Below are 25,803 nucleotides of genomic sequence, written 5' to 3'. Positions count from 1 at the left end.
CTCGCTGCAGTAGACGAGCTGGTTTGTGTGGTGTAGTTGTGTTCTTCAAACAACAGACTCACTAGGGACTAAAAGGTGCTCTTGTAAGGGTCGTTTCAAGCACCACTAATTATTGACTAAACTGTGGTGACCATGGAGAAATGTTGTACTGCTTATCTAACATATGTTTAATTAAAGGGTTAGTTCACCCAAAAATGAAAATTATGTCATTACTGAACCTCATGTCATTCCAAACCCGTAAGACCTTCGTTCATCTTCGGAACACAAATTAAGATATTTTTATGAAATCCGAGAGCTTTCTGACCCCTCCATAGACAGCAATTTAATTAACACTTTCAATGTTCAGAAAGGTAGTAAAGACATCATTAAAATAGTCCATGTGACAACAGTGGTTCAACCTTAATTTTATGAAGTGACGAGAATACTATTTGTGCGCAAAAAACGAATAAAAATAGAACTTTATTCAACTATTTCTTCTCATCTGTGTCATTTTCTTACTCTGTTGACAGAGTCTAAATTAGTGCAGAGTAGAGGTCTTCACGGAGCACCCGGAACCCATACAGGTTTGGGTCTATATTTTAAATGGTCAGCCGGGTCCGGGTCGGGTCCTGAGTCTGTTTAAAGCTACACTATGTAACTTTTCCGTCCACTAGAGGTCGCCTGTTCAAAACAAAGGCGTAGTTTGATGACGCCACGTTTGAGCGCAGAATCTCGGGACATGTGGTCTTCATCTCACAGCCGGTGGAAAAGAGTCATGATAGGACTCGGGCAGAAATCATGTTCATGGATGCGATTATTAACATTACTGTAGTCTGAAGCAGAGCAGGAGCGAGTGTTGTGGAGCTGAGCAAGGCCGCAGGAGCGATTGAAGAGCGGGACTGTTATTATGGCATAGTCGCTGGCGGGACTTTTATTATGACACGGTTGCCGGCGGCACTTCCTCTTCTCCAGTGCTGAGTGTGAGGTAAAGCAGCTCTGTTTATCGTATTAGATATATCTGAGTGTGTTGAAAAGGAAGTTATGACGTTCGCTCGGCGGCTGCTATGACACTTGTTCACAATGCAGTGAGAGTAAAGTGTTTCACTGAATAAAACCGGAGACCGAGGGTGACGCAGATATGACGCAATCGACAGGCGACTCCCTCACACGCATAGCTCACACGTCCCGGCTCCTTGGTTAAAATAGCAATTTTCTCACGATTTACAAATAGTTGAAAACATTTGGGATATTCTAAGTACTCAACTGAACAAAATATATAACACTGGCCTAGTGGTTTCTGGATGTTTTACTGCAAAAATCCTACATAGTTCACCTTTAACATTGTGTGTAGAGTCGATCAGACTCGGAATACACCTGGCCGTGATCAGAGTCATCAGCACTGCTTGTGTGTTTTGTGTAACTTGCAGATTGTAAAATTAGGATAAGAAAAGTGTGAGCTGGGAAATAAGGTTTAGGAAAAAGAAAAAAAAAACACGAGTGATCTCTCTCTCTCTCTCTCTCTCTCTCTCTCTCTCTCTCTCTCTCTCTCTCTCTCTCTCTCTCTCTCTCTCTCTTCTCTCTCTCTCTCTCTCTCTCTCTCTCTCTCTCTCAGCCGTTAGAAGTAAAGCGGACAGATTTAATGCAAGCGCACGGTAATAATGTATACTCATATTTAAATAATATATTTCAAATCAGCAACACAATCTCAGGTGAACTGTTACATAAATGTTTTCTATGAAGCTTAAATCGCGTAAAAAAAGCTCATATTATAGGTTACTTCAGCTAACGTGCAAGTGCAGTCTCAAGCGCGTGTCATTCGAGTTTCCGCAGTGACTGTAATGACTTTAAAAATAATATGAATGAACCGTCTTGTTTAATCTTAAAGTTTTGGTGGTCAGACTTGGCTCACAGAGATTATAAATAATGCTAACGTCAGCGGCCATGGCACCGAACGAGCAATCGTTATTAGTTAAAAAGGGCAAACAGTCCAAGTTATTATGCAAGTTAACTTGAGTCGAAATGCAAATCTGCAAAGTCGCATTTGTCATCCGTCACCGTGACATAAAGTGGACTTTTACAGCTGAAATGATGAGTGAATTAAGCAAGCTTGGAAGAACAAGAGAGGAATAAAATGGATAGAACTTTTTCTTGGCAAGGATTGTAATGCATCACAATCAGGTACAAGGAAGGGAGACGACGGCTTTAGGTAGGCTGAGACAAAAAGTTATATTTTTTCGCAACTTGTTTATTCACTTGTTAATAGCAGTTTATTGTGGAATATGAGACAATCGGGTCCAGTCGGGTCTGTCTTCCCGCCGGGTTCGGTTCCAGCTATCATATAATAGACGGGTCCAGGTCGGTTCCGGGCAGTGTTGAGGGTAACGCATTACAAGTAACTTGAGTTACGTAATCAGATTACGTTTTCAAGGAACTAGTAAAGTAACGCATTACTTTTCAAATTTACAACAAAATATCAGAGTTACTTTTTCAAAAAAGTAACAATTTACTTTTTCACATTTATTTTGACAGCTCTCCTGTCCCCAAGTTGAGAAAAACCGAGAGTAAGTGCAGAGGTGTTGTGTGTAAATATGATGGTTATTGTAGTTCTAGATTAAATGTGAGCATTTATTAATCTCAATTGCACAATAAAGATTCAGTATTCCTCAAAATGAATAAAATCGGTCAAATGCAAAATCAGAGTACTATGCAAACCTCCGATAATGATATGTTAAATAAAACAAATATTTGTATGCACCTTTATTGACCAATGTCTTGCTGCTGATCTTTGATGATTCAGTTAAACCATGAGCAAAAAAAAAAAAAAAATTGTTTTTATTGGTAAAACTTTTTTCTCCTGCGTCCTATTCTTCCATTATCCATGGCAGCACAGCAGAGCTGCGCCCTCTACTGTTCATGCGTGAATTTGCCTTTTTACCTCAACTTGAGGCTTATTATTTAAATTTTTTGTATGAAGAGGTCTTTACCTTGCCACAAAAAATAACTTTTTTGTTCAATAACTTTTTTGTTATAAAAAAAAAACAAGCCCAGCCCAGGTGAGAAAAAGTAACGAAAAAGTAACTCAACGCATAAGTAACGTAACGCATTACTTTTCTTAAAAAGTAACTATGTAACTCAATTAGTTACTTTTTAAGGGAGTAACGCAATATTGTAATGCATTACTTTTCAAAGTAACTTTCCCCAACACTGGTTCCGGGTACTACATTTTTGGCATTTCTCGGATCTGCACGGGTCCGGGTCCAGCTTTTGAAATAATAGACAGGTCCGAGTCGGTTCCGTGTAGCACATTACGGGTCTCTTTGGGTTGGGGTACGAATTTTTGGACTCGTGTAGACCTCTAGTGTAGCGTTTCCGAGCTCTACGTCAGAACGGCGGCTCACCATTGGCTAGGTTCTGCGTCAGCATCAAACGCATACGTTGTGGAGCTTACGTGAACAGCGTCGGCCAATGATGAGCCGCTGTTCTGACGTAGAACTCAGAAGTGCTGCACTGTATTCACAACGTAAACTGCGTAGGAGACGGGCACAGATGAGAAGAAATTGTTTAATAAAGTTATTTTTGTTTCTTTGTGTTCTTCAAGAACAGACTCGCTGATAAGTGATTCACTTATTTTTGTTTGTTTTTTGCGCACAAAAAGTATTCTCGTCGCTTCATAAAATCAAGGTTGAACCACTTTAGTCACATGGACTATTTTAATGATGACTTTACTATCTTTCTGGACCTTGAAAGTGTTAATTAAATTGCTGTCTATGGAGGGGTCAGAAAGCTCTCGGATTTCATCAAAAAATATCTTCATTTGTGTTCCGAAGATGAACAAAGGACTTATGGTTTTGGAACGACATGAGGATGAGTAATTAACGACAGAATTTTCATTTTTGGGTGAACTAACCCTTTAATCTCTGCCCGAAACTACAATGTGATCAATATTACCCCTCTGTGCCATTTGTTTCAGTATAAAAGAGGTCATTTAGATTCTGTTGGCACAAAATTATTATTTCAATAATTTCTTTGAGAGAATGTGAACTATTCCCCGTATTGCTGCTGAAAGGACAGACTCTCTGTTTATTCTCTGACTTTCAGCCTCAGTATGACTAAATTTATCTCCACTGAATGCACACTGATGCCTCTAAAATCACAAAGCAAGGTCAGACGACCCTGTAGATAGGCCAGCCAATTTTTGAAAGTCTCGGTTGATTCTCTTTTTTAAGCTTTCATCAAGCAAACAACCAAACAAAAGCCCAGTGCAAAAATTGATGTCTATAATAGATTGTGCACAATGTTGCTATAATGCATGTGCAATACCTTTCCTGTATGGCTTGAATGCCACTTAGATTAGAGACTGCAAACAATTTGGCCCTGAAGTGGCTAAAGAAGAGCAAACGAAAAACCCAATATAAAGCAAATGCAAGGGTTTCTTCAGCTCTGCTTTTTTTCATGTACAGGGAGTATTTCTGGTGCTAACCTTGTTTGTAGACCGACACTTAGCAAGGCTACAGAGGTCAACCATTAAAAGCTCATGGGTCACTGGTGTAGAAACAAAAAACACATTCTGGGACTAAAATATGCCAATCACCCTCAAACATGTTGATTATTGCCGTTCTTTAGAGATCAAGATGTTTCTCAGATGTTACCATGTTTCTAAATTCACAACAGGCGCATTTCCTTGTTCTCATATGGCGATAACAAACACATTACGCATTGCAAGTAACCTAATGTATTCTCATTAAGTATAAAAAAAGTCACTTAAAAAGTAACAGAACATATAATTAAAATCCAAAGGGCCGTACCACTGGAATTAATAAAACAAGAAATGCGGTCTCCTCGGTAATGATTTGACCTAAAAATACTCAAACGTTTCCTTCAAATTCATTTCAAGAGAGACAAAAAAAGCCTTGCCGTGTTCAAAGGAGCACCCCGCTAAAACAACTCATTTCCCTGCATATTTCTGTGCCCTCTTGGTATTAATATCAGCCTCTTTTCAGAAAATGAGATTCATTTCTCTTGCGTGAGAGTGTGTGAAGTGTTCGCAGGCCTTGGAGCGCAGGCAGCCTGCCTCTTCACGTCTGCCATCTCCCTTATTTATGCTTCTGCCTTCATTCACGTCATAGAGGAGACAGGCTATCAATCAGTTCTTGAATTTTAGACATTTAACCTCCTGTTTACGGCTAGCTGCCCATGATATGTGCGCTTGCGTATGTGATAGGAATTTTTTGCATATAGCTTACATTATATCAGTGGTCCTCAACTGGTTTTTACATCAGGATGCAGACATCAAATGGCAACCCACCAAAGTAACAAAACATATTGCCAAAATATTTAGATTTTTAACATTGATAATAGCAAATGTTTCTTGATCAAATTAGTATATTAGAATGATTTCTGAAGAATCATATGACACTGAAATTTCAGTCTGCTGAAAATTCAGCTTTGCCATCACAGGAAAATATTATATTTTTAAATAATTTTAAAAACTTAAAATAACCAGTTATTTAAAAATTGAATAATATTTAAGTATTTTTGACCAAATGAGCATAATAGACTTGTTTCAAAAACGTATTAAATCTTACCAACCCCAAACTTCTGAACTCGAATCTATACCTTACAGTTATAGGTTGTAGTTATTAAAAAAAATATATATTTTCCCTTGGTATGCTTGACTTTTCCAAACCTACAGTATGAATTGAAAAGCACTTGTTTCCCTAGTGAAAAATAAATATACTCTAAACTGTATTTGAAATACATTTATTTTATGCTATGAATACTACAAATACATTTACATATTTATGTACTTCATGTAAATACCCTGAAATTGTACTTTTGGTATACTAAATTGATATACTTATGCTGCGTTCCAGGCAGGTTTTTGAGCCCATAAGTCACGACTCACGAGTCACAACAAACCACGACTCACGACTGTAGCGTTCCAGGCAAAGTCACGACAAACTGCCTGAGCACAAGGAATTGTGATAGCTAAGCATGGCGGACCGTACGGGGCTTTGCTCATTTACAATCATTTCTATTGCCAAAGGTGCTTGCTTATTTGAGGGAAACAGAGGATAAAAAATGGCACATAAGGCAAGAGAAGCTGTATACCTTTTATTTTACGTTATTTGTAAAATAACATGTACGACTTCCATAAACACCGCATCCGTAGGGGCTGCCATTGTTGTTTCGCGGGCTATGAAGACAAATTATCTTCGTTTTTCAAGACATACTATGACCACAATAAGCGCTTGAGATTTCTTTGTAGCCACCATTTCAATCCTGTGTAATGCAGCTCACTGTCACTGATTGATAATATAAAACTCCGGATGAGTTTTCTTGCGTGTGCGCGCCGTGACTATCGTACAGTCAGACATTAATGGCAACTTAGATCTTACAGTGTGACATGGCTTACAGAGGGGATCATGTTCGTACAGTCTGACAAGGAACAATTGTGAAGGACTATTATAAATTGCACAGTGTGCACCCGGCTTTAGATTAAGACAGGATTAGGCCTTAGTTCAATTAGGACATCTATTGAAGAAAGAAAAAAAAACATTACTGGTGTGCATCTTGAGACAAAACAATGGCAATTACATATTTTAAGATCTGTCAGTTTGCTTTCAGTTAAAACAGCTCAAACATGCCTTTTAGCACGGGACTAGCTTAAGCCTTGTCTGTGAAACCGTGGGAAAAAGTCGGCTAAATTGGAACAACAAATTTTGTACTTAAATGTACTTAAGTATATCTTTAGTTGGACTATTTCTGGATTGCTAAAGTATATTTGATTGTGCTAAAATGGAACTATTGCAAAATATACTTTAGATACACTTTAAATATCTTGCATTTAAAGACTGATATCATACAGAGATCATACTATCCTTACTAATAGAGATATTAAACAGATGTTAGGCTTAATATTAAGAAATGTGCATTGTGCAATGAAGAAGTACTCCAAGTAAAGTTTAACTATAATATTTATATCAGTAAGTATTCCTAGTATTCTTAGTATGAAATAACCTATACCAAAATGTATTTACAATGCATTTTTCTTCACTAGGGTATTATCTTATTCTCCCATTTTAGTCCCCTTCCTTTTTTTGTAAGTGTAGCCCTCCAGTTCTATGGGAAAACGCAGGTTAAACGGTACCTACGAGTTGAGAACGGTAAATATGGCTCTTTGTCTCGCCCATCCCTTAAGGGTTTAAACAGAAAGAGTTATTTATTGTTATTGATAGTGATGGAGGCATGCATGTTCAGACAAGAGATGGCTCAAGGGTGCCATTACTGCATAAACACAATGAGTCTCATCTTGCATTGTCTTCTGATAGTGTGGAACAGGTGCAGATAGGCTGGAAAACCTATTGTGTTTCTAAAACCACAGATCAGTTCAAGTAAATCTTAAAGATTAAGAGTCAGATTAATATATGTATATATGAAATGGACAGGTTTTTGGCAGTTTAGAATCGTAAATTGTAAAACCCGTGAATCGTCACCTCTGGTTTCCTTCAAGCTTGGAAATCAGCCCCATGCGGTGACTATTTCCTTGGCCAAATGGTTAATTAGGGAAGCTAATTGCAGGGAGTGTCACAGACATTGATTGTGCTCTTATCAACTAGAGACAGCCTATGTCAGAAGACTGTGGGCCGGCTGTATGAATGATACAGTTCTGGCCAATGCCTGAACTCCAGAATGAAGGACAAACAATAGGCAAACTAATTAAAAATGCCTAATTAAAATCACCTGAGCAGAAAATCAATACTTTGTCATGGTCTGAATAGTTGACGGAGGAGAATTTGTCCCAGCTCCAGTCACAAGGCCTCACAGGCATAGAAAAGTCTGAAAATTAGACAATTTCGGTTGGCATATTGACGCAAGTGAAGCTGAAGATTCAACAAGAACAAACAATAGATTTGGTCCTTTTGGAACTGAATGGATTGGGAATAGTGAATGGAATCAGAATGGTGCCAGACCTGAATGTGAGTTTTGTGTGGAGGACGACTCCCAATTATGAGGAGATCATTTATCCTGGATCTGGAGACTGAGCGTACATTTACAGGACAACGATATACTTAAAACGGAAAAGTTTTCCTTTGCGTTTTTCTCATACAGATGAACGGTCTCCTTTCATATGGATCTGCAAAGACAACTAAAGATGACCCAATGGGGTAACACTTTGCTTGAAGGGGTGTGCTTAACCCTCTGGTGCTCTTCGTTTAGGGGTTGCATTGGTTGTCTTTCCGGTCATAAGGACACCTAAAAATCAAACATCCTCCACCTCAGTAAAACCAATGCAATTTATTTTTCTTCAATAATATTTTTTCTTTTTAATTTTGTATTTTGAGATTATTTGATGGTATTTTTTTATATTTATGCAATAATTATGGTCTATTTTTGCCGTTGAAATTTGTTTTTACATTTTTTTATTATTGCAGTATTCCAGGTTAAAATAGAGACTAGGCCTTCAAAATATATTTTTTTGAAGGCAGATTAGCGCCCTCTTTTGGAATTATTTAAGAAATCATGCAACCATGGGTGTAATCACTAGAGGTCTCTATGGAGAATTCCCTAGTTCTGTTTTGAACACATTTAATGATTTTTTTGTTGATGGATTTGAATATATATTTAAAAAAATCTCAAAGACTATTTATTATAAAGTTTTAGATTTTTGTTGTTGTTAGAAATATAGATTTTTTTTTCTGTGAATTTGTGTTTTTGCAGATTTCCCATTCATTTCCTATGGTGTCATTTTTGACCGAAGAGCACAAGTGGGAGTATTTTTTTACGACCACTTAACATGCTTGAATCATGCCCTCAATTTTTTGGTGTGTTTACATACCAAATGCTAGAAAAGTCACCAAGTTTCATATCATTCTGATGAAGCTGTGATTTTTTTTAAATTCCAAATGTGGTTCATAGGTTCAGTTTTTCATAGGTGTGTGTGTGTGTATAAGTGTGCGTGTGTGTGTGATTGGATGTGTCAATATCACACTCTTGATGTTTCAGAGTGTCACCCCTTTACTGCTGTGTACTTTTTTCAGCATTGTGGCCGATCTGTAGATTGTACACACACAAATTATGTGAATTATGTCATTTTTAATGCAAATATGACATTATTTGAGATTACTTTGTCATGACAACTTGACATTACCAAGACAACATAACCTGTCATAAATCTTTTTTTCAGTGGTACAAGTTGAATTTGTCATTTAAAATGTCTTTAAGTGTTAATACTCTGTCAAATTATTTTATAACAGCGTCAGTTCATAATGTTTTTTAAAGAAAAAGTTTCCTTAACAGTTAATTACAGCATCCCACACATTTATATTTTCTTGAAATGCTTTTTTACATCATGGATAAGTCTAGCTAAGACACCATCATAATGGCGTACACCTAACCAGTGGTGCCACTCTATCATTTTGAGTTTTCACAGTTATAAAATAATTTGACAGAGTATTGACACTTAATGACATTTTAATGACAAATTCAACTTGTACCACTGCAGTTTAGGTCAAGGAAAATATTAATGACACTGTTATAAAATAATTTGACAGAGTATTAACACTTAATATGGATAATATTTAATATTTTAATACTTGTAAAAGTATTAAAAGTAAAAAAAGTTTGATAATTAATCTGCTATGTCATGTTTATGACAGGTTATGTTGTCTTGGTAATGTCAAGTTTTCATGACAAAGACACGAACAGGTTATGATGTGCTGGTTTATGTCAAGTTGTCATAACTAAGACATCTCAAATAATGTCATTGCATTAAAAATGACATAATTGAGTGAAAGACACTTAATGAAAGTTGTCATGAACATGCATAAAAAATGTGTCATGTCATGATTATGAAGGTGTCATGTCAGTCTTATGCACACCCCTTCAAGTAAAGTGTTACCGATAAGGGTATAGTTTTCAAAAACATTTTCGAAAGTTTGCGCTTTCAGGCCCCCAAAGCGGCCATTACCATAGCCTAGAAATCTAGACGCACCCTAGTGGCAGCAAATTTAATTTGCAGCCAGGGCGTCTAGTAACTCTCCGTTGGCTTGCGAGCTGGAAAAACCAAACTCTAGTCAGGCCAATCACATCGTGTATAGAGTCGGTGGGCGGGATTAACATAATGACGGCAGAATTGCGGCGATTCTGCGTGCTACTCATAAACAAAGAAGCTGGCGAACAACGGTCTTTCGAATCGGCTTTGGCCGTGACTCTGGAAGACTTGGAGTTAAGCTTTTCTTTGAGAAAAGAGCAAAGAACGGCACTGAAGTCATTCTTAAAAATGGTAGATGTGTTCGGAGTTTTGCCGACCGGATACGGCAGAAGTTTAAACTATCAACTAGCTCCGCTTCACCTTCTTTGTTGCTCTGGTTGGTTGTAGCGCTCTCCTATTGCGTGCAGAGGGAATTTGAAAGACAACCGTTTATCCCGCCCCTCGGATTGAGCCCTGCCAATGGTGTGTTCCCAGACCCAACATCTTGATGTGGGTCTGGCTTGTCAGGCTACCATTACCGCGTAAATTAACAGACATTATGCATAAATAGTTTTCCATTTTTAGTTAAAAACTGTGACACATAAATGGCCCCTAAAGGTCAAGTTCACCTTTGAGAACAACGTATCCCAAGCTAAAGTCTTCTTTGCTATTATACAACAGAGAGACAGTTATGGCCATCAAATTTCAATAGAGCAGATCACAACATGTATAAAAGTAATGCAACAATTATGCTGTTGCTCTGATAGAATCAAGTTCAACAGCACTTAAATATGCAGAACTTTGAGAATAACTACAAGGTATTTTACTAAAAATTATGGGTCAGCATTATATTATATTATATATATATATATATATATATATATATATATATATATATATATATATATATATATATATATATATATATATATATATATATATATATATATATATATATATATATACACACACTCACCTAAAGGATTATTAGGAACACCATACTAATACTGTGTTTGACCCCCTTTCGCCTTCAGAACTGCCTTAATTCTGGCATTGATTCAACAAGGTGCTGAAAGCATTCTTTAGAAATATTGGCCCATATTAATAGGATAGGATCTTGCAGTTGATGGAGATTTGTGGGATGCACATCCAGGGCACGAAGCCACCACATCCCAAAGATGCTCTATTGGGTTGAGATCTGGTGACTGTGGGGGCCATTTTAGTACAGTGAACTCATTGTCATGTTCAAGAAACCAATTTGAAATGATTCAAGCTTTGTGACATGGTGCATTATCCTGCTGGAAGTAGCCATCAGAGGATGGGAACATGGTGGTCATTAAGGGATGGACATGGTCAGAAACAATGCTCAGGTAGGCCGTGGCATTTAAACGATTCCCAATTGGCACTAAGGGGCCTAAAGTGTGCCAAGAAAACATCCCCCACACCATTACACCACCACCACCAGCCTGCACAGTGGTTACAAGGCATGGTGGATCCATGTTCTCATTCTATTTACGCGAAATTCTGAATGTCTCAACAGAAATCGAGACTCATCAGACCAGGCAACATTTTTCCAGTCTTCAAATGTCCAATTTTGGTGAGCTTGTGCAAATTGTAGCCTCTTTTTCCTATTTGTAGTGGAGATGAGTGGTACCCGGTGGGGTCTTCTGCTGTTGTAGCCCATCCGCCTCAAGGTTGTGCGTGTTGTGGCTTCACAAATGCTTTGCTGCAGACCTTGGTTGTAACGAGTGGTTATTTCAGTCAAAGTTGCTCTTCTATCAGCTTGAATCAGTCGGCCCATTCTCCTCTGACCTCTAGCATCAACAAGGCATTTTCGCCCACAGGACTGCCGCATACTGGATGCGTTTCCCTTTTCACACCATTCTTTGTAACCCTAGAAATGGCTGTGTGTGAAAATCCCAGTAACTGAGCAGATTGTGAAATACTCAGACAGGCCCGTCTGGCACCAAAAACCATGCCACGCTCAAAATTGCTTAAATCACCTTTCTTTCCCATTCTGACATTCAGTTTGGAGTTCAGGAGATTGTCTTGACCAGGACCACACCCCTAAATGCATTGAAGCAACTGCCATGTGTTTGGTTGATTAGATAATTGCATTGATGAGAAATTGAACAGGTGTTCCTAATAATCCTTTAGGTGAGTGTATACACACACACACACACACACACACAAATATATAATTTATATATCTTAGGTACTTTTTTGGTGCAGTTGAGAAAAAAAAAATACATTAGAGCTTCTGAAACCCAGTGGTGGGGAAAACAAACAATAATAAAGCCACAGCAGATGGACCCAATTCTATACAAAACCAAAACCCAAATGAAACACATTTTTGCGATAAAACTGGCATTGTGGTCTGGGATTCTTGCAGCTGATTGGCCAGCTTTAAAGAATTGGAATTCCGTGTGCATTTCCTTTTATTAATTCAAAAGTTAATAAGGTTTGAACGGTTCTAGCCCAATGTTTAGAGAAGCATCAGGAGATTTCAGACTGAATATATCCAATCTCCAGAAGGGAATGCAGGGTAGTGGTGCATCTCGGTTTCATTCACAATGATTGGGCTTCATCAAGGCTGTCCGTTCGGCTAGGCCATGAACCCACCGGCGTTTCATACATGTGCCTCATGCTCATTATGTGCTTCACATGGGACTGCTGTGTGTGTCTGTGATAGAGCTATTACGGCCCAGCGCGGCCTTCAGGATTTAACCCCCCACCACAAACCCCGGACACCTTTTATTCAATTTGACTCAATGTGGAGGAAAATACAGCCGTAATGGACAATCAAATGACAGGTCATGAGGCTCCCTGCTGCAAAAGCAATTATGAAGGGGTTTTTGCCATCATGATTCTGCCAGAGTGTGCAGCTAAAAATGCTCATTACGGTGGATACAAATCCACATGATTTCGGTCACCTTTGCCTTTGCCAGACAGGAATGCTTACCTTCACTTATTATGCAAGCAATGCAGACTAGTAAATTATTCCACGTTTCTCAGAGAGTACAGATTAAAAATACATGTTCATTGAGGATGCTGTTAGGGACGGGTCACGATGGTTGACTAGTCGTACATAAATGACTAGTTATTTTAAGGTTGACTAGTTAATCTGTATTTACATATGTAGATGGATGGATAGACGGATGAACTCCAGTCACTAGGATTTGTATATTTTTTTTATAAAGGTTTATTTTTAGATTTTTAATTAAAAATATATTTATAGAAAGATGAATAGATAGACTAACTAGTCACTAGGGTATTTAAAATTAGATTTTTAATCAAGTTTTCTTTTAGATTTATATACATATACATACAGTATATAGAAGCACCAGTCAATGAGTATTTGTTTATATTTCAAAATAGATCTTTTTAAAGATTTTCTTAGATTTTAAATAAAATAAAAATGTATATATATATATATATATATATATATATATATATATATATATATATATATATAGAGAGAGAGAAAGATGGATATTTGAACTAGTCACTAGGACCTTTAATATTTAAATGTTAAATGTAAAAATCAATTTTTAATAAAGTTTTTTTAGATTGCATGTGTGTGTGTATATATATATATATATATTTAAAAAAAAGCAAAAAGTTTTGGGATGCCTGCCTTTACATGCACATGAACTTTAATGAGATCCCATTCTTAATCCGTATAGGGTTTAATATGGAGTTGGAGCTATAAAAGCTTCAACTCTTATGGGAAGGCTTTCCACAAGGTATAGGAGTGTGTTTATGGGACTTTTTGACAATTCTTCTAGAAGCACATTTGTAAGGCCAGGCCTGTTGAGGCCTCCGCTCTAATTCATCCCAAAGGTGTTCTATCGGGTTGAGGACAGGACTCTGTGCAGGCCAGTCAAGTTCCTCCACAACAAACTTGCTCATCCATGTCTTTATGGACCATGCTTTGTGCACTGGTGCACAGTCATGTTGGAACAGGAAGGACCATCCCCAAACTGTTCTCACAAAGTTAGGAGCATGAAATTGTCCAAAATGTCATGGTATGCTGAAGCATTAAGAGTTCCTTTCTCTGGAACTAAGGGACCAAGCCCAACCCCTGGAAAACAACCCCACACCATAATCCCCCTCCACCAAACTTTACACTTGACACAATGCAGTCAGGCAAGTACCGTTCTCCTGGCAACCGCCAAACCCAGACACGTCCATTGGATTGCCAGACAGAAAAGCGTGATTCAAATGGACTTATTGCGCAGGTGGCAACCTATCACGGTACCACACTTGAATTCACTGAGCTCCTGAGAGCGACCCATTCTTTCACAAATGTTTGTAGAAGCAGTCTGCATGCCTAGGTGCTTGATTTTATACACCTTAGGCCATGGAAGGGATTGGAACACCTGAATTCAATGATTTGGGAGAGGTGTCCCAATACTTTTGGCAATATAGTGTGTATGTGTGTGTGTGTATAAAGATTTCCATTAAAAGTAACAAAAAAAAATCTAGAAATTGTAAAGAGGTCAGGTGAAATCCAACCAGGCTAGTTATACACAATGTCCTTAAGACTGATGAATTTGGCTAGTTGATTTTGAAAGTATGCATTTTAGCACATCCCTACATACTACACAGATATCATGTATAATACATGCAAGCTGTATTTGCATAAGCCTAATGATGGCAGGTAAATAATAAAACACATTTTCAATGCCACAGTGTATGCGTCATTTGCATATCCCCCAGGAGCCCCAGCGAAGGTGGTTCTCAAACAATGGCAAGCGTCGATTAGCTGTTGACATTCGACACACGTGTCAGGTTGAGGTGCAGCTGACTGGTGGAGGATTTGTTATGGTTGCTTAAATCAGGCACATTACAAGTCTCCTTCCTTCCTGTCCCAAGGGGCCTTACATATTTTCCGGCCCTTCTACAGTGGCAGCAGTGGTTTGATGACTCCATCTGCTCTGTTCCATTACACATGCGGTGGAGATCGAAACGGCCGGCACAAAGACCAAATAACAAACAAGGGAGTCATATCGCTCCTTCCACAGTATCAACATCATAACGACACAATGGAGGCATCTGTTCAGCGGAAACTTAGCGAAAGTGCCTCTTTATTCAATACAACGCTGGTTGATATGAAAACCCTGTTAGGTAACATTGCAAGGGGGCTGACGCAGTGGACCATGACTGTTTGTGCATGAATGCACATGCCTTATGTGTGTTTGTGTATGTGTGTCTGCTTGAGAAGTCATTTGGGACATGTAGAGCACTTGAAAAAGTACTGATGACCTGCTGGTGGGACGGAAATATCTCGGTTTGAGGACTCAGTGTGACGTATGCAGCCTCACGTACTTTAGCTCAATCCTGCTCCGCTTATACTGCCCTGGGGAGAGAAGGGAGCGGAAAGAGAAGGAACGAAAGGAGGAAAGTAAAACAGAGAAATCTTGAGGCTCTCACTTTGCCCTTCCTTTTCTACATCCAGAGGGGGTGTTTCTCTTTTATTCCTCTGCTGTCTTTAACCCGAAGCACAATAGTAGCATAAAGCATTCCCTTAAGCAGTGGATAGAGCGGTTTCATGCATATACACACAAATACACTCTTGAGCAAATTAATGACTGATCTCAACATTTTCTAAGTGCAGTAGCAGTTCTAGAAACTTTAAAGCTGATGTCTGTATCATTTCAATGCTTTTGATACTTTCTGCCATCCCAGTTTAATGTGCAGATAATAGTATTAAATTAGGTTTTAATTACGAGTAGATTTCCTTTAGAAGAGTCTGTTTTAATGTCTAAAATTTACTTTAAAAAATGAGTGTAGTTCCTTTATTTTCACTATCCCGATCAAATGTTTTGGGGTCGGTAAGATTTTAAATCACCAAGGCTGCATTTATTTGATCAAAAATACAGCAATATTGTGAAATATTATTACAATTTAAAATAACTATTTTCTATTTTAATATATTTTTCAATGTAATTTATTTCTGTGATTGAATTTTAAGCATCATTACAGTCTTCAATGTCACATGATCCTTCAGAAATCATTCTAATATGCTGATTATTATACATATATAAACAATTATTATCATTATTGTTGAAAACAGTTTTGCTGATTAATTTATAAAAATGTATTTTATTTTAGTGCAAAAGAACAGCATTTATTTGAAATAGAAATCCTTTAACATGAAACATTTCGGCAACACTTTATTTTAAGGTGACAGTTACACGTTACATGTACTCACTATAGTAATAACAGTAAATTATGCATAATTACAAGTAACTAACCCTAAACCAAACTCTAACCACTCTATAATAAGTACATGTAGTTAATTAATATTACTCAGTACTTATTTGAGTAAGTACAATGTATCTATGTCACCGTAAAATAGTGTAACCAAAATTTCTCTGTCACTTTTGAATAATTTAATGCGTACTTGCAGAATAAAAGCATTCATTTCTTTAAAAAAAAAAAAAAAAAAGAAAATCCTCCTGATCCCAACATTTTTAATGGTAGATGAGATGGTGATGGTAAATCTGCCATTTAGCAGTTATCATCAGCAATAATCTAAAAATAATTTTGTCAGATGAGTAGAAGATAATAATGTATCTAATTCATTTATGTTTACAACATATTCAATATTCAGTGAAGTATTGAATATGACAATATCAAATTCACACACTAGATGGCAGAGTACATAGTTTAGTGTCAGCATCTTGCCAAATTAACACTGTGGAAATATAATACGCATACAAATACACAGCACATAGTGGGTACAATAGTGCCTTTTTAAATGATCTAAACACTTTTTAGTGATGATTTTTATATAATTTCTCTAGCTTTGTCATCTTTTTCTTTTCCTGAGCTTTTCACAATACATCCTTATCTTATCCACAGACTATACATGTGAGGCTGTCTTTGAATTTGGCCAAAATAAGATATCACAACAATTGCACCTACAGTGTGATGCCTTAAAATGCATTCTAGGCAGCTCACTAGGTTTTGTAGCAGTAAACACCTTGAAGCCTATTTTAGCCTCTCTCTCTCCCCCTCTCTTCCTTTTGTTCTCTTCATGGATCTGCTCACACGATGCATTAAACTAAAAGATAAAAGATGGCACGAACAGAATAAACTGCGCTAGAAACACAAGCACGCTATTTACATTCATTCAAGTAAGCAGTGTATACATAATTTCCTAAGTTCCAATCTGAGAGGCAAGGCTGTTGCATTAGGAATGAGAGAGCCAAAAGCCACATCAATGGGAACCGACAGATACAGCGCTGTGGTTCCGGAAGGATCAAAGGGTGTGTTATTGAATTTAGCGGGGGTGAATCAAGCACTTTATTCAGGTTGGAGCGCTATCAGGGAGGGGAGAGAAGCCCATCACTGCTCTGAATGAGGGAAAGAGCCGCCTGGAGGCCGAGCCTCAGAGGAACGTCACCAATGAATTATTCACAGATAGGAAAGGCTAGCTACCGGCTGCTCTCGCTCGCTCTCCGTCCCTCTATTTCATCCTTTTGCCATCTTTCATTGCTATTTTCACAGCATATGATGTCCTCTTTCACTCACTATCTCCATCTTCTTCACAGGTGCTGAATTATGACTCTGAACCACCAACACTAGCTCTCTGGGTTTTCTTTCTCTCTTCCTCCCAAAAACACACTCCGCTGACCAGATCATTAGAAAAATAGCTCATTCAAAAATAGTCAGAATTTACTCACCCTCACCATTTCCCATATGACTAACAGGACACAGTGAAAGGACACAAAGTGGTCCATTTGACTTAAGATTGATAGATTTGTATTTAAAGCGTAAAAATCGTATGACTTCTGAAGATTTGGAATGCAGTACATCAGTCAAAAAGAGCATATTTATACAATTTAATACAATACAATATTTATTTGTAAAGCACAAACAACCACGGCTGACCAAAGTGCTGTACATAAAATAAACTAAAAGATAGAGAAAAAAGTTAATGAACACACAGCAAATAATAAAACAATAACGAACCTAAGATCAAGGAGTATTGAAAGCCTGAGAGAATAAATAGGTCTTTAGAGCAGATTTAAAGGTGGAAATGGAGGGAGCTAATCTGATGTGAAGAGGTAGACTGTTCCAAAGTTCTGGACCTGCCGTCGCAAAAGCGCGATCGCCGCGTTTTTTAAGTCTAGATCTAGGCACGATGAGTGAACAGTGCTCACTGGATCTCAAAGTTCTAGATGGAGTGTGCGGACAGAGCAGATTAGTCAGGTACTGAGGGGCCAGATTATTGAGGGATTTGTAAACATATAAAATAATTTTAAAAAGATTCTAAATTTGACAGGTACACTCAAAAAAAAAAAAGGTTCTATATGGCACCAAAAATGGTTCTTCGTCGTAATCATAGAGGAACCACTTTTGGTGATATATAGCACCATATCTTAACATGTTCTGTATATGGTAGCGGTGCTATATAGCACCATAGTTAGCGGTGCTATATAGCACCTTAGTCAAAGAACCGGTGAAGAACCTCTGAAGAACCGCTGAAGAACCACTGAAGCACCAAAATTGGTGCTTTATAGCACTTAAAAAGGTTCCCCTATGATTACGAGCTAAGAACCATTTTTGGTGGCATTTTTTTTAGAGTGTAGCCAGTGCAGCGCAGATAAAATAGGAGTTACTGGTTCATACTTGCGGGTCCCAGTGACGAGTCTAACACTAGCTGTAGACGGGAGAGAGAAGACTGCAATCATTCCAATCATCTAAACGTGTTGTTACAAAGGCATGAATCACTGTTTGGAAGTTACGCTGAGATAAAAACGGTTTCACTTTAGAGAGTTGGCGAAGATGGAAAAAACATGATTTCACAACAGTACTGATCTGTTTATCAAATTTCAGGTTGTGATCAAACAGAACACCTAGATTTCTAAAGCATTGAGTTTCGTATGGAGCAAGAGAACCACGGTCAACATCAAACTCACAGTTTTCCTTAATTATTTCCGTTTTATTTTCGTTTCAATTTAGAATATTACTTTTGAACAGGCCAACAGCGGTTGTAAACCATTTTTATAATTATGTTTTAAGGGAAAATAGATCTGGGTATCATCAGGGTATAGATGAAAGGATACTCCGTATTTGTTAAAAATGGAAGCCAAAGGTAGCATATACAGGGTAAACAATACCGGCCTGAGGATTGATCCCTGAGGGACTCCACAATCAAGAGGTATATTTGAGGAGGACTGATGACCAATACGAACACTGAACTATTGGTCAGATAAGAACGTAACCACTGTAAAACTGCGTCACAAAGGCCCACAGATATCTCCAGGCGTCTCAACAGGATCTCATTGTCGATCAAATCAAATGCAGCACTCAGATCTAATAAAACTAAAGCCATAGATTTCCCAGAATCAGTTCCTGTGAAAATATCGCTTGAAACTCTTAAAAGGGCAGATTCAGTACTGTGTAAAGCTTTAAAACCAGATTGAAATGTTTCATGAAGAGAATTTACAGCCAAATAAGATTGTAATTGAGCCAGTACAACTCTTTCAAGGATCTTTGAGATAAAAGGTTAATTAGAAATAGGACGAAAGTTAGAAAGAGAAGATGTATCAAGGTTTGGTTTTTTAAGATACGGCGTCACCATAGCGAGTTTAAGACTGTTAGGGAAGGAACCAGTAGACAAACATTTGTTAATAACCAATAACAGGCCAGGGCCAACTGTGTCCATGATTTGTCTCAGGAAAAGAGGTGGAATAATATCCTGAGCACAAATAGTAGGTTTTAGGTGATTGACAATATCGTTACAGGAAGCCAGATCAACAGACTCAAACTCAGACCAGATGGAAGAACATAATGGAACATCATGCATAGTACATACTGAGTTAGACAACTGAGATCTTAAAGTTGTGATCTTATCTACAAAAAAAAACGTACCAAATTTTTCACAGAGAGAAGAAGAGGGCTCTAAAATAGGGTGCACGCATATTCATGGTGCTTTTGTGTCCTTTTTCATTACAAATATTTACATTCTCTCATACAGGTTTGGAATGACATGAGGGTGCGTGAATGATGATTATTATTCATATTTTACAAGGCTGTAACCATGTCTTGAACATTGGGGGGGCAAATGTTTTTTTTTTATGCTTTTTTGTGGGGTGGGAAGTAATCCATTTAAAGAATATGCACACATTTACTCTTGTTAGTATGTATAATATGCCAAAAATGCAAAAACGTTTCTTGTCTCGTCACATTCAGTTATGAATGACATCATTTAAATGATTGCATATTTTCAATTAAAAATTCGGTAACACTTTATTTTAGGGTTCAGTTCCCGCTATTAACTAGTTGCTTATAAGCATGCATATTACTAGGATATTGGCTGTTTATTAGAGCTTATAAAGCACATATTAATGCCTTATTCTGAATGACCTTATTCTACATCCTTAATCCTACCCAATACCTAAACTTAAACACTACAAAAACGACCTTGGAGTGTATAGTTAATAGTGAATATGTGTTCCCCATACTAAAGTGTTAAAATAAAAATAAAAATAAAAAAAGTTTGCATCACTGTATGCTACTGTGGTTCGTTAAACATATCCTTCATAAAACAGTTGTCCAATGTTAAATGTTTAGCTACTTATATCTTACCAATCTTTCACTATAAAAACTAAAAGCGTTCACACTCATCTTCAGTGAACATTAAGCCCTGCCTTCTTTTATCTGATTGGCAATCATTTTGACCATTATTGAGGAGCGCTGTTAGACCGCTGAGACAGACCAGCCTAAACTGTCTGCCATCCAAACCACAAACAGAGCGGTGCGTAATGGAGAGCCGCATCAAATATCAAATATTTGGGGGGGGGGCAATTTGGCCATTTCCAATTATTGGGGGGGACAATGCCTATGGTGATTACGGCCCGGATATTTTATACAAATTTTGCATCTGCATCTTTTATTAAAATTAAAAAAATTTACTCACTGTATATCAGTTCAAGACTTTTTTGAAGACATAAGATGTCTGTCTCTGGAGGATATTCCTGTCAGTGCAAATGCTTGCAATGTATGGTTTCGCTGAATCAGGTGTACGTTAGAAATTTTTCGGCAGCATGCTGAAAGAAAGCTAATCTGTATTAACAGATTTTTTTTATTACAGTTTTGGGAGATACAATGGTCTTGAATGCCATAAAATGTTACAGTATCACAAGAACTGAATATACACTAGTTTGGGGCCATGAAGTTTTTTTTTTCCTCTCCAATAAATTGACTTTTATTCAGCAAGGATGCATTCAATTTATCAAAAGTTGATTTTTTTTTTTTTTACCATTGCTTCCACAAAAATATTAAGCAGCACAACTGTTTTCAACATTGATAATAATGAGAAATGTTTAGTGTGGAGCAAATCAGCATATTAGAATGATTTCTGAAGGATCATGTGACTGACACTGAAGTAATGATGCTGAAAATTCATCACATTATTATTATTATTTTTTTTGTATCTATTCAGAAAGAAAATGGTTCACTAATAATATTTCACAATATTGCATCACAGTACTGTTTTTTTTAATGAAATAAATGCAGCCTTGGTGAAGCCTTTTGACTTCTGTCAAAAATATTACAAAAATTGTACCCACCTTACTGACTTTTGAACGTTTTCCTTTTTATATTGAAGTAAAATATGACCCAAACATGTTTTCACCCAATTGTATTTCTTTTCCTGAAAAGAAAAAAAAAAAAACATGTATTTGTCGTCTTCCTTCCGTCATCTCTCTCTCACTCTCTCTCTGTGGGAGAGGTCTTAGCTGGAAACATGTAATTTTGCTCAGTTTCTGGCCCCTTTGCCCCCGTCTCCCACCTCTGGATGACTCATTAGGTAGCGCTCTGCTTCAGCTCCCTGTTATTTATGCAGATAAAAAAGGCAAATTAATGACAGGCACCCGGGGAGGCACCACGCTGGTCGAGAAGGGAAAATGAAAGGCTGGACTGGCAGATACAATGTGTGCAGCCGGTGACACATTCACTGAGTCAGTCGAGCGAGGCATTTACATGTTTGCCACTTAAACGGTCCCACTGGTAAAAATCTAACTGGCAAATCGATGACAGTAATTCCAGAATTCACCCTTGACATATAGTTTGTTAAGGTCATGGGTGTGTAAGCAAGAACTGATTTATCACAGTCACCTCCACAGATTTTTAAAGGGATAGTTCACCCGAAAAAAACATTTTCTGTCATTAATTACCTACCCTCATGTCGTTCTAAACACATATGACTATTTTTCAGTAGAACCCAAAAGAAGAAATTTTACTGAATGTTTAAGCTGCTCTTTTCCAGTGATCAGATGCTGTAACTATTCAAAACAGGGTTATTATCATTAACTAAAACTATAAAACTATTCAAAAAATGTTTAAGAAATAAAATAAAATATAAATATTAGCTGAAAAACTTTATTTTACATTGTCCTTGTTACAGAATACATGTAATTACTAGTAATAATTATAAATTAAGCATAATTACATACAACTAACACTAAACCGAACCCCAAATAATACCCTAACCCTATAGTAAATGTAGTTAATTACCGTAATATTACTCAGTATAATAAAATAAAGTATAATAAGATGTATAAATACACTGCAACAAAAGACAATTTAACCTAAAACTTAAACTATAAATGAAAATTAGTAATGTTGCCTTGGTAATAAACTGAAAAAAGTTGAAGTCGAAGCACTAAAATTATTAACTGCTATTTAGGTTTAATTTCTTTTTATTTCAGTTTTAGTTTAGTTATGTATTTATCCAATTAAAAAAAATCATAAAAATGACAACAAAATTACTAAATAAATTCACTAAAATAAACATGAAAACTAAATATATAGAAATAAAAGCGAATTCAAAATATCTTTCTGTCGTCGCTCGGCTAATGTCCGTCCTGTGTCGTGTCTTTTGAATAATGACGTGTTTGTTTTGGTACTCGGGCCGAGACGCTTTTCTCAAGCAGTTTTGAAATACCACCTACCCCACCTTTAAGGTGAGTAAAGGATAATTTTTGGCTGAATTATCCCTTTAAAAGATCTTAAATGAGCTTTAAATGACTTTTAAATCATTAAATATTATTTCTTACCAGAAACAGGTTAACACCCTCGGTTACACTCTAATGCGTTTAAGTACGAAACACTTTCAGTGCCCTCACGCAGGGTGTGAGAGGAGAGTGACATTTGAGAAGCTTTTTAGAGCCAAAACCGAGAGCGGGACGCACACGGTGAGGGGCGTTTAGAGAATAAAACCACTCTGAAGGAGGAGCCCAAGACACTTTCTCTCTGAGAGCCCTGATAGGCATTATAGCAGCGGGTTAGATGAGACTGACCTTCAGTATACACCAGGCCAGATGTCTTTGTGGATGGATCCCCAGCTGCTTGATATAAAGAGAGTATTAGGTTTTCGCCTGCTATACAGCCGACTTAGGACGCGAGGCGTCATGAGACAAGGCCAAGGCTGAGCTTGAGTTTTATTGTGCTGCTTGAAATGCTTACTGCTTTTATAACTTCTGCTATAAGCTTTTATTTGAAAACTTCATGGCAAGTGGGTTTATAAAAAAATCTCTCTGGTTTATTTTCCATCCCTGGGATCCTGTCAGCTAACCTCAAAATGTAAAGTACGCAAGTTAGCGTGTTGTGCTCTTTGCCAGATATGTTGCATAAGAAAACCATTAAATAAATGATGCATTATCATGAGAAATCCCTCAGACCACATTTTTCAGACAGGTCTGAGTATACATTTACAGAAAAGAAAAACACACCTCATATTTCTTCTATTTTCCAAGAATGCATTTGACTCAAACATAATACGCATGATCTCAACACAATCTACAGTACTAAAGATAAACGATCCCCCTAAAAGATCCGCAGAACATTCATCCACTCTGAAAAAGACCCCGACTTCCCGAGAAGAGAAATTAGAAGTGGAAAGAGAGTGCTTAAATTGAAAGCGAAAGAGAGGGGGGGAGACCGAAGAAGAATGAGCGAATGAGATGAAAGGGTAGACAGAAGCACGCAGAGATGAACTAATGCTGTGTTTGATCCCTCTCTCCGGTGGGCGGCTGCCAGGCCTCAGCTGCAGGTATCATAATTCAAGAGATGCAGGTTCATGAAGCCTCTGTTTAAGTGTACACATTAGAGAGAAGAAAAAGACGAGAGTTCTGAAACTACATCATGAAATGAGAAAAACTGTGACTGACGGATATGATGACAGGCAGAAAAATGAGACTGGATTTCTAGATTTTCTGTAGAGAATGGAAGCGGTGCTTGACGGCACACGTTGCTAGTAACAGCGGTACATTGACAAAAACTAAAATGTTATTTGTCAAATTAAATTTAATTTTAGTAATAAAAAAACAACAATTGATCAAAACTGGTGTCAATAATAATAATAAATCAATAATATTCAATATTAGTTATTTAGTCCATTTTTCAAAATGAAATATTGTATAATTTTAACTCCATTGATGGAATTTTCTAGCCTGGTCCAACCAGACTCTCATACGTTTAATTTGTACAGAGAGTCTGGCCACTCTCCATTGACAAGCGTTAACTTCCTTGAAGGCGGGTACTCTGTTGAAGTTTAAAACTATTGGATCTGCCCAGAGCCACTCTGGGCTCTGCCATAACCAATGGCTAACGTTTGGTCGTGACGCATGTCATCTCAAACTAGCGCACAACATCAACGTCATCGATCTCAGCCACTCCCTCTGTTCGCTGATTGGACCAGTTAAAATTTGACCAGAGAATATACCGCAATCCCAGATGGAGTACTGAAGGAAAATGAAAATTGAGCCAGGCTAGGAATTTTGTCATTTGTGAGAAAATGCTTCCCCCACCATTGACACGAATTTTCCGACTTTCTGTGTTCACTGTTTTATGATAGGGGGCACTAGTCACATCTTCTGAAAGAGTACTGAATCTCCTGATCAAAACACATGCGAGGAAGATGCAGAAACAAGCAATATCATTTGTAATCATATTCATATTTAAAATAATGTGATCACCCAACATTAAACCACAAATAAATCAAAACGGCCTTTTACTGAATAAAAAATGTCAACCCAAGGTGAGCTATCTGTGCAAGCTTAGGGGGTGTTGATGGACTCAATCTACTCCATCTATGTTTAGATCAGGGGTCTCAAACTCGCGGCCCGCGGGCCACTTACGGCCCGCAGGATGATATTTTGTGGCCCCCTTCTTGACATCAAAGTTTAGTGTTAGTGCGGCCCGCGCATTGCTCTGAAAAGCACCTTTTTGCTGAGTCGTTGCGTGTGCAGCGCTTGCCGCCTCCTTTGTGTGTGTGTGTGTGTGTGCGAGAGAGAGAGAGAGAGAGAGAGAGAGAGAGAGAGAGAGAGAGAAAGAGAGAGAGAGTTGGCTCGCCCCTCCCTCGTGCAGTATAATTGGTTGACACTGCATGATTGACAGGAACAGACGAACGAAGCTGATCAGACAGTTGAAACGAATGTGGTCTAACAGCGCTCGTCAATGTCAAAATGATTGAGATGGCCAATCAAATCAAAGTATGCAGGGTTTACATTCTCTATTGGCTCGTGCACACTGCACAGTCTTCACACACAGACGAGCGTGTCAATCTATCGCTTAATGCCGTTGCTGAGAGAGACTCTATTCTTTCCGGTGAAATCACAAAACAAAATGCAAACGTGTCCATGGCCTTATTATACAATCATTGATGAACATCTTTGATTTTAATGAAGAAAAACTATATGAGAGCGGAACCCGGAACCTTTGACACGGTTGACAAAAATTCTGCCACCAGACCACTAGGGAATTCAAAAGTCTTTCGCGGATCTATGTATTTATTCACTCACTCATGCAAAGAATATAGGGACTAATAATAT

The 25,803-nt window shown here is 37.7% G+C and overlaps 1 protein-coding gene across 3 annotated transcripts in view; it reads right to left on the bottom strand.

Annotated features, from left to right (window-relative positions):
- Positions 1-25,803, bottom strand: part of tbxas1 (thromboxane A synthase 1 (platelet)) — a 97,250-nt gene that overhangs the window by 7,608 nt on the left and 63,839 nt on the right. The window lies entirely within an intron of this gene.

The sequence above is a fragment of the Gobio gobio genome (assembly GCF_949357685.1).
Source record: "Gobio gobio genome assembly, chromosome: 9".
NCBI lineage: Eukaryota > Metazoa > Chordata > Actinopteri > Cypriniformes > Gobionidae > Gobio > Gobio gobio.
Note: the sequence above shows the minus strand (reverse complement) of the source record. Positions and strands in the feature narration are given on the sequence as shown.